Source organism: Camponotus vicinus, unplaced genomic scaffold (assembly GCF_025532165.1).
Source record: "Camponotus vicinus isolate PSW18456_S1 unplaced genomic scaffold, iyCamVici1.0 SCAF_12, whole genome shotgun sequence".
Classification (NCBI taxonomy): Eukaryota; Metazoa; Arthropoda; class Insecta; order Hymenoptera; family Formicidae; genus Camponotus; species Camponotus vicinus.
In genome coordinates this window covers 395,602-405,192 of record NW_028141948.1, presented here as the reverse complement: position 1 = coordinate 405,192, position 9,591 = coordinate 395,602, and the positions used below count along the sequence as shown (strand labels likewise).

Below are 9,591 nucleotides of genomic sequence, written 5' to 3'. Positions count from 1 at the left end.
GAACTCAGATAATTCGTAAAACGAAACACAGATTTTAACGCGCGACCGCTCAGCTTGACAGCTGGGCTCAGACTCAGCTGACCGTCGTTGATGTTAAACAATCTCTTAACAACGCGCGCGGAGACGATCTTCTTCCATCGACGTACTTCCCGACAGAATAACGGATGGCGTATACATCCACAGGAAAGAGACGCGGGGACACAACAATATAAATAATAAATAATTTTTATAAATTACTCACCGCATATCTCTCTGGCTGCTTCAGGCTCTCTCACTGTTCTCTGGCTGTCCGATACTTTTCCAGATATCCTTCTCCTTTCTTCATCCTTTGCTTGCACCTTCACAGCACTCATGTTCACTCGCGAACAAACAATTGATTATATTTAGTCATATGTAGAAACGATTGCGAGACACTTTGCACGGCACTCCCGATCACGGAATAATTACGAGAGACGCACTTTAATATATCGTATAAGGGATAGAGAAGTACGATTCGCTCGACGTTTTTATGAGATCAAATTAAATACTAATTCATTACAAATGTTGTTTTCATTATTGATATATATATGCAGTACATGTATATTAATACGAATTATAGAATCGAAAGTTTAATAAAAAAGTGAAAGTCATGATACAATAATTGTTTAATTAATAATTAATTTAAGAATATACGACGAATATATTCGCACTACGATCTTTACTGCTCGAGTGTTGCCGTGTGAATGATACCAAGACCGTATGACTAGCGCGCTATTGTTTACATCGTCAAGGCCGAACACCGTGTTATTGTCCGTTCGTCATATCGAAATATATTGTATTATATTATATTATATTTTATATTATAATATAATATAATATAAATATGTTAAAGTACGTAAAATATTTCGATGACGAACAGACAATAATACCGACCTTGGCGTAAACAATACATATTTATATTATATTATATTATATTATATTATATTATATTATATTTTACGTATTTTAATACAGCATATAATTTTTCGATATTGATCGCGATCGCGTCTAGAAAAGGATTTAACGGAGCGTCTTGTATACTACTACTTTACTCTTTGAGTGTCGTCGCGCGAATGATAATAGAGCGAAAAAATTAGTCGGAAAGACTGTGTTATTATTATTTTTTATCGAAACATTTTTCAAGACTATGGCATATAAACATTAGCGCGCTAATGTTTACGCCGTCAAGGTCGGTGTTATTGTCTGTTCGTCATCGAAATATTTTACGTACTTTAACATATACACACACACACACACACACACATATACACATGTGGAATATATTAAAGTATATAGCAACAAATATAGCAACAAATTAAATCTAAACTACCCTTAGGTAAAGAATAATTTTCTGCGCCCAAAATATCGAAAAATATCGTAAAATATCGCAATGCTAGAAATCCTAAACTATCCCTAGATAATTAATATTACCCTGCGCCTCAAAATATCGCAAAGTATCGCAATAAATTAAACCTAAACTACCCCTTGATACGGAATAATACTCCGCGCTACAAATATCGCAAGATATCGTAAAATATCGCATTGTATTTAAACTTATACTATCCCTAAATAATTAACATTACACTGTGTTCCCAAATATCGCAAAATACCGCAATATAAATAAACCTAAACTACCAATAGATACAGAATATTACTCTACGTCCGTAAATATCGCAAAATATCGTAAAATGTCGCATTGTATTTAATCTTATACTGTCCCTAGATAATTAATATTACACTGTGCCGCAAAATATCGCAATATAAATGAACTTAAACTATCCCTATAGATACAGAGTAATACTCTGCACTCCAATTATCGCACGATATCATAAAATATTATTTGGTCTGCGAATATGTTGGATATATTTGTGATAGACTATGGGAAATATATTTTTCCAAGAAAATGATTGGTTTTTTGCTAACAAATTATAAAATATTAATAGCAGAAATGGAGCGATTGAATATTTCGATAAAGAAGTCGAGGAGCAATTATTCTACCAAAAAGTCAAGAGGAAAAGTTGATTATTTTCTTACAGATATAGTTTTAAACAATAGAGCTGATATATTATGTTTAAATGTTCGCACCATCAACCTTTCAGCACAATTTCTGGTTTTATTCCGTGCTATGTACACGAAATGCCAGTGTTAAATTTTTAATATAAACGAATCTTATGGTCCTCTCTCTCTCTCTCTCTCTCTCTCTCTCTATATATATATATATATATATATATATATATATATATATATATATATATATACATAAATACATAAATATTTTGTGGTCACGGTAAATATTGTAAAATCATCGATCTTTAATAGTATCTCGTCAGTGGATATGCTTTCGAATGTTCCACTTTATAGCAAATTTTTTATATTATTTTATTATAGTTTTCATAACATCAAAATATTTAATGCTTGATGCTTTATATATTATAATACAATGTGCTAAATTATAAAGTGTAACATAATTATATAAAGTATTACTACGCATTTTTATCCAATGTATCTTCTTCTTCAAATCTTTGCAGTGTTGTAATCTGTCGCATTCCCAAGACCATAGGGACTCGTGCTTCTTCCTTCTCTCTCTCTCTCTCTCTCTCTCTTCATGCTTTTATCATTCTTTTACTTTCATCTTATTCAAAAAATGTAATAATCACTAATTAACTATTATAATATAATATATTATAATATAATTATCATATTCATAATTAATAATTATTAATATAATAATTATAATTACGGGGTATCTCTCTTAGTCTGACTCTTTTTCTTTGACCTATCCGGCATGGGTGACCCTACCAGTAATTAAGGTCGGTGTTCATATAGTCTTATATTTAAGATCGTTTTAAGTAAAATTTAGAAAATGTTTATTATTTCATTGAGATTGAACAGAATTTTAAGATGCGAAGACCATATTTAAGATGATTAAATATAAAAACAGATTATATAAATACCGGCCTATGTTACCGCCGGCATAGCTCTCCGGATCATTAGAGTACTCAAACCTCCTCACCCGGCAAATGCCTTCGTTAAGGTGGAGATACCATCGAGGAGGTAAAATTTTTTTATTTTATTTTCTTTTAATAGTGTAGGTTTTTCAAATTTTCCAAATAGAAAATATAATACATAGAATTTATAAAAAATATATATGTATATTATATAATTATAAAATATTATAATGTATAATTACATAGCTTGCAGTCATATAAAAATATATTACAAAATATACATTATAATTATAATACAATTTATAAATACATAAAATTTTCCGTTGAAAATATATAGTATATAATACATAATTATAACAATAATAAAAAATACATTATATATAAAACATAAAATAATACATAACAAATTGTTATATAGAATATATACATAGCATATTTTATTATATTACACGAAAATATCAGAAATGCGTACAATTTATTAGAAATTTTTAGATTGGCGTAGCGCTGATAATCTATCGCAACCAAAAGAATCATTAATAAATTTATCGATTATGTCTTTCAATAAGAAAAAGTACCCGGAATTTTAATGCATTTTGTAAGGTTTTCTAAAAGAAATGTTCGATGACGCGAAAAGATAAGTAAAGCATCGATGTTACCCAACGATTAAATCAGAAAAAAAATCGCGGTTTAAATTTCGCGAATGTATATGATGAATAAAAAAAATTGATAAAAATAGTAATATTTAATTACAATACACATAATTTCTATAATCGGAATACAACGTGCGCACACGCAATATAATTATTATCATTTCATGTGACAATAAAAATATTGCAACATTAGAGGCGCATTTCATATAATTTGTAAATAATATACGTAAGGAATTAAACGCGGATGCAGAATCTATAATACTCGATTTCTTTCCAAATATACAATTTCATGTAAATTTCGCGATCAAAAGTATATAAAAATATATATCTTGTGTCGCGGACAATTGCAAATAGGCTAAACTTTAATGTTCCTTAAAATAATCGCGTTATCGCCACGTTCAATGAAGGATAACTGGCCCAACGATTAAACCAGATCAAAATCCCTCTGCCGAGTGATACGCTGGTTAATATCTAACAGAGAGAAGAACGATCTTAAAAGTGGAAAGCGACCTCAATTTGTCTTATTTCTTCTATTTCGGATCCCGCGGAATCGATCCACAAAGGAAAGTTAAGTGATTCATTGAACGTCATAAGTCCCGCTACAGGAAGGAACGAATCCCCGATCTTCCTGATTGCTCCCAATAACAGTGATTTCGGCAGCGAATTAACGACTGTTACCCTTATTATCATTTTCAATATATGAGATTAAACTTCGCGTGAAAAAAAACATGTTCTTCCATTGTAAGAAATATCTTTTTTTACTAAAAAAATGACTGGATATAATGATTTTTATATACATGTTACAATCGAGTATATTTAGGAAAAATGAAATACATGCGCTTTTATCGTTGCTCGGTTAAATGTATGAATAATAATAACTTTAGGGTACCAAATGTGCTCGAGACAAATCAAATCCGATAACAGCGAGATTTAAAAAAAAATTCAATTTGAATATTTAGCAACATCAAATGGAAGATTATAAAGAAATTAATTTTTCTGTTGCATTTAACACTTAACACGTGACAATAATTTACAGAATCTTACTGATATCAGAGTACCCATTCGATTTGTCTCGAACTTTTTAATTACTCACACATTTTATATTATATCATGCATCATCCTAATATATTATTAAGAATAATACAAAAAAAGGGTTTTTGCAAATACATCACAATTTGCGCACATGTATTTTATTATATATACATATACACTCGTCTTATCTAAAATAAATGTAATATACTGAGATAGTGGAACGTCCAGTGCCTGCAAGTGGTTTCTTAAAAGAAACCAAAAATAAAATTAATTCAAAATTAATTAATAAAATATACTTGTTTGTAACCATAATTTTTCAAATAATAAAAATTTTGCACAAAAAAGTTTGCGCAAAAACTTATTAAATTAAATTTATATTTGAAAAAGTGAATTTTATCTATTATATCCATTTTTGAACTATTATTAAATATTTTCATTATTAAAATAATATTGATATTAATGGAAGAACATTTTTAATAAAAAAAAAGAAAATATATCTTCTCTCAAAGTATACTTAATGAATTTTGTATTTTATATTTAATAAAATCGATTTCAAATGTACGGTGATCGTCGTTAAATCACTGCCAAAAACATTGTTTTCAGGAACCGCCAAGAAAACCTGGGTTTAATTCCTACTCTGTAATGGAAACTTCCAATTTTCAATGAGGCACCGAACTAAGCATTGCGGATAGAGCCCACAAAAACCGACGAGAAATAACTCTCCGCAATGAAGATCGTTTCGACTCTCCGCCAGTACAAACCGCATTTGCTAGCGTCCACCTGACATGAGGGACAGCGATAAGGCTTCTTCGCCAAGATAGCGATCACGTCCAAAAACGTGAAAAGAACGCAATTGTTTGCAATATAATTTATTATAAAATCGTAAATCAATAAATCGTAAATCAATAAATATTTAACGCGATTCGAAATTTTCGAAATACATTTAATTAAAAACGATAATCAAAGAAAATTATTTTGTTTTACAGATTTTAATTTCCGCGTGATCGATAATGTTCAATATTTCGCAATATTTTATTTTCGAATATACTTACGTTTCTATAATATTAAAAGCGCGACAAATTTTACGAGTAAAAAGCTAATATCTAATTATTGGGTTAACATCGTGTTTTTCTTGATTCACTTTTATTTAATAATCTTTATATTATGTAAAAGAGTTTTTTTACGGTATTTGCGCGAGTTTCTCGAATTTATTAATAATCTTTTAATATAAAAAAATAAGCTATCCAAATATTTGAATAATTTTGCAATAAAAATATTGAAATAAAATATATCAAATGTGTTAATTAAACAAATTTTGTTATTGTACGTATTCATCTAATTTCGTGTAATGTACAATAGATTTCTTTTACATTATTACAACTAGATTATAATTTATATACAATTGCAAAGAAAATTATTAAAAATAAAAAATAATATAATTACAATTTATAGATATAATTACAATGTTAGATACAATTTAATAATTGATGCTATTAGTATCAATATTCTCAACACAAGAAAATTGCAAAATTTTTATTATTTGAAATGATTAATCAATGATAATCAATGTATATGGATTCAAATAAGTTAGAAAAAAAAATTATTTAGATTGAATTACTTTTTTCTGTCAATATTTTATCGAATCAATATTATCATATTAGATACTAATAACATTCACATTCGAATTTAAAATTGTATAATTTTCAAGAAAATACAATTTTTAAGTGATAAAATATTAATACAATTTACAAAAAATAAAATATTAAATTTAATACATGTTATACGTATAATAAAATGCAACTTAAATGTACATTATGTATTTAAGTTACATTTTTTACATTTTCCATACATTAATTTTTTATTTTTATTTATAGTTTTTTTTATAATTAATTTCAATTCTTTATATATAATTTATTTAATTTTACATAAAATAAATTATATATATGAAAATACTCCTAAAAATAACATATTTTTATGGTTTTTTTCCTGAAAATAAATTTAATTTTTATATGCCCTAATAGCCCTAACAAACCTAACAGTCCTAACAGACTTAATAGCCCTAACAAGCCTAATACAGACCCCTAAAAATAACATATTTTTATGTTTTTTTTTCTTGAAAATAAATTTAACTTTTATATGCCCTAATAGCCCTAACAAACCTAACAGTCCTAACAGCCCTAACAGACTTAATAGCCTTAACAGACCTAATAAAGACCTAACAGCCCTAGCCGCCCTACTTGCTGGCTTACACCAGCAGAAATTCACGATAAGGTGAAATTTGGGGAACCCTAATTAGAAATCCGCGATAATGAGAAATTTAAGGAGCCCTAACCGGAAATTCGCGATAAAATTTAGGAAGCCTTAGCCGCGCAACACATCTTTTGGCCAATATTGCCAATATTGATATGTATTTTTCAAGCCAGTTATCTCTTCTTCTGGCCATATTCATTTTGACGACTAATAATTTGTTTACGATCGTACGATATTACGATCGTATTTTAACGTACGCCATTAAGTCGTCAGAAATCGCAAAATATAAATTATCATGCATATATAAAATATAATTAGCATGCATTTTAACTCTCCGTCGTCGGGTTGCTTATAAATATCTTTATCTTTTAGATTAAATATTTAGAAATTAAAAATCTATTTTTAAAAAGGCCGTTTTATAAAGGCCGATATATATAATGGAAATAAATATTTCATGTACCTCTATATCTATTGTTATTTTAAAAATATTTTTTCTTTTACTTTAATTTTTACACGCGTATTATCCCGCCAACCGAGAGTTAGAAGCAACGGATTTTTTCATGCATTTACAAATCCTTTGCTTCAAAATAAAAGGTTGTTACTTACCGGCACTGATGCGCAACAGCGGAGTTAATATTGAAGCTACGTTGTCTGTAACATACAAATATAAAATGCAAATTATATAAATAATGTTCAAAATAATTAATATTTTAAGAAATTATTATTGGACTCATTGAATTTTATATCCGATGCACGCAATTATAAATAAATATATAAATATGAAATAATTTTATAAGTAATTAATTTTTTTAAGTAGAAACTTTTATATAGAAAAAATTATAAAAATTTTCCCAATTTTTTCATGTTTAAATCATTCATATAAATCAAATTAATTTATTTATTTATATAAAATTAATATAAATAATAATACTCACCATCAGGTTGCTCCGCCGGTGCAAGATGCCTTTCCTAGGCCTGCTCCTCCTCTCAGATCATCTGGGTTGTTGCATCTATAACATACATATAGAAAATCCAAATTATAATAATGTCCAAAAAATTAATATTTCAAAAAATTATTATTTGTATATATTGAATTTTATATTCGATCCACATAATAATAAGCAGATTAATAAAATAATTCTATAAATTAAAAAAAAACATTATTAATAATTCTTTAATAACTTTATAAAAGCTTATACCTTTACAAGATTATAGCTTTTATTTAAAAATCTTATTCTTCAATTCTCTTCTTTAAATCATATAAATAAAAAATCAAATTACGCGATTAATTGTTTAATTTAAATTATAATAAATATATTTAATATTTAATATATAATTGTAAATAAATAAATTATTTACCAGAAGGTTGCTCTGCCGAAGCCCGATGCCTCTCCTAGGCCTCCTCCTCCTCTCAGTCTTAGACGCGCGATACTTTCAGCGGCACTCCCGCACTCACGTGCGATATTTTTATATCGCTACTTTCGCACTTTTACGCGCGATACTGGACGGTTCCCGCACTATTCGATACGATTAAAAATTTTCTGTTTGGTCGCGCGATGTATATATTTAATATATATATACTTTAAACGGCACTCCCGGTTTCGATACGAGCGAAAATCCCATTTCACTTACGAGAGTCATCTTCGAGTCAACAGGTTGGGAATTCAACGACATCTTACCTCCAAACAAGAGTTAAGTCCGAAACGGAAGAAAACTATCGATTGATGGAATCAACGCGAATGAAGTTCACTCGACTCTTGTTCGTGCATAATATCTCATGGCTGTTAGAACAAGAGAAGGGACCCATTAACGACGATTCCAAGCAATCGATCGAATTCTAACCGATCCGTACCGAACTGGAGCCCGAAGCAGAGCGTGACCTCAATCAGCCGAACTTGAGCAAAAGCTCAAAACCGCGCGCCCATGTACACAGTACTGGACATACGTGTGCGCGGCCGGCATCACCAAGCGTGCCGCGATGCACGAGGCGTGAGAATTTCGTTACATTCGCAACGACTCAATGAGACATCCCGGTTAGTTGACGTCGGAAGATGACAACTCGATGACAAATAAGTGAAATTGGGATTGCGAGAAAGTCCAACGCGAAAACGCGATGACGCGATGACGCGAAAAAGCTAAACGCGAAAACGCGGTAACGAGACGCCGCCGTCCGCGACACGTTGACGGCACCGACGACGAAAAGTCGACGACGCAATCTGCGTCCAGCGCATTAAATGCGCGTGCGATCCATTGCGACTCGTGGCAATGCTGTGCAAATGGGTACTTAGCTTCCTCTTCAGGCTCCTTAAGATTTATCTTAAATAAAAGAATTTAAGATAAACCTCAAGGGACCATCCAAGTACTGAGCCACCCCACCTCGTCAAGGTGTACCCATGGGGGGTTATATTATATAAATTTATAATATAATTTGTGAAAGAGACAAAGAAATTTATATTATATATAATTTTACATAATTTGTGTGAAATTATATCATTCAATAATGTAATCTAAATCATTAGAGCTTCCGATTTTTATGTCACGTACGCAATAAGTGCATTTAGTTAAAATAATTTTTTTTTTCATTGTAATGTCTACTTATATATTGTTGAATAAAAAATTACACGACGATCATTTTCTTTAATAAAGAAAAATTGGAATCTAATTCACAGAGATGTTGTAATAATAAATAACAA

The 9,591-nt window shown here is 29.7% G+C and overlaps 1 long non-coding RNA gene across 1 annotated transcript; it reads right to left on the bottom strand.

Moving 5' to 3' along the window:
• Positions 1–6,498: 6,498 nt before the first annotated feature.
• LOC145962793 (uncharacterized) lies at positions 6,499–9,292 on the bottom strand. The gene is made up of 3 exons (XR_014435964.1): positions 8,258–9,292; positions 7,834–7,908; positions 6,499–7,549 (listed from the first exon to the last, which is right to left on the bottom strand). It is a non-coding gene; the product is annotated as an uncharacterized LOC145962793 (long non-coding RNA).
• Between the last annotated feature and the right edge of the window lie 299 nt (positions 9,293–9,591).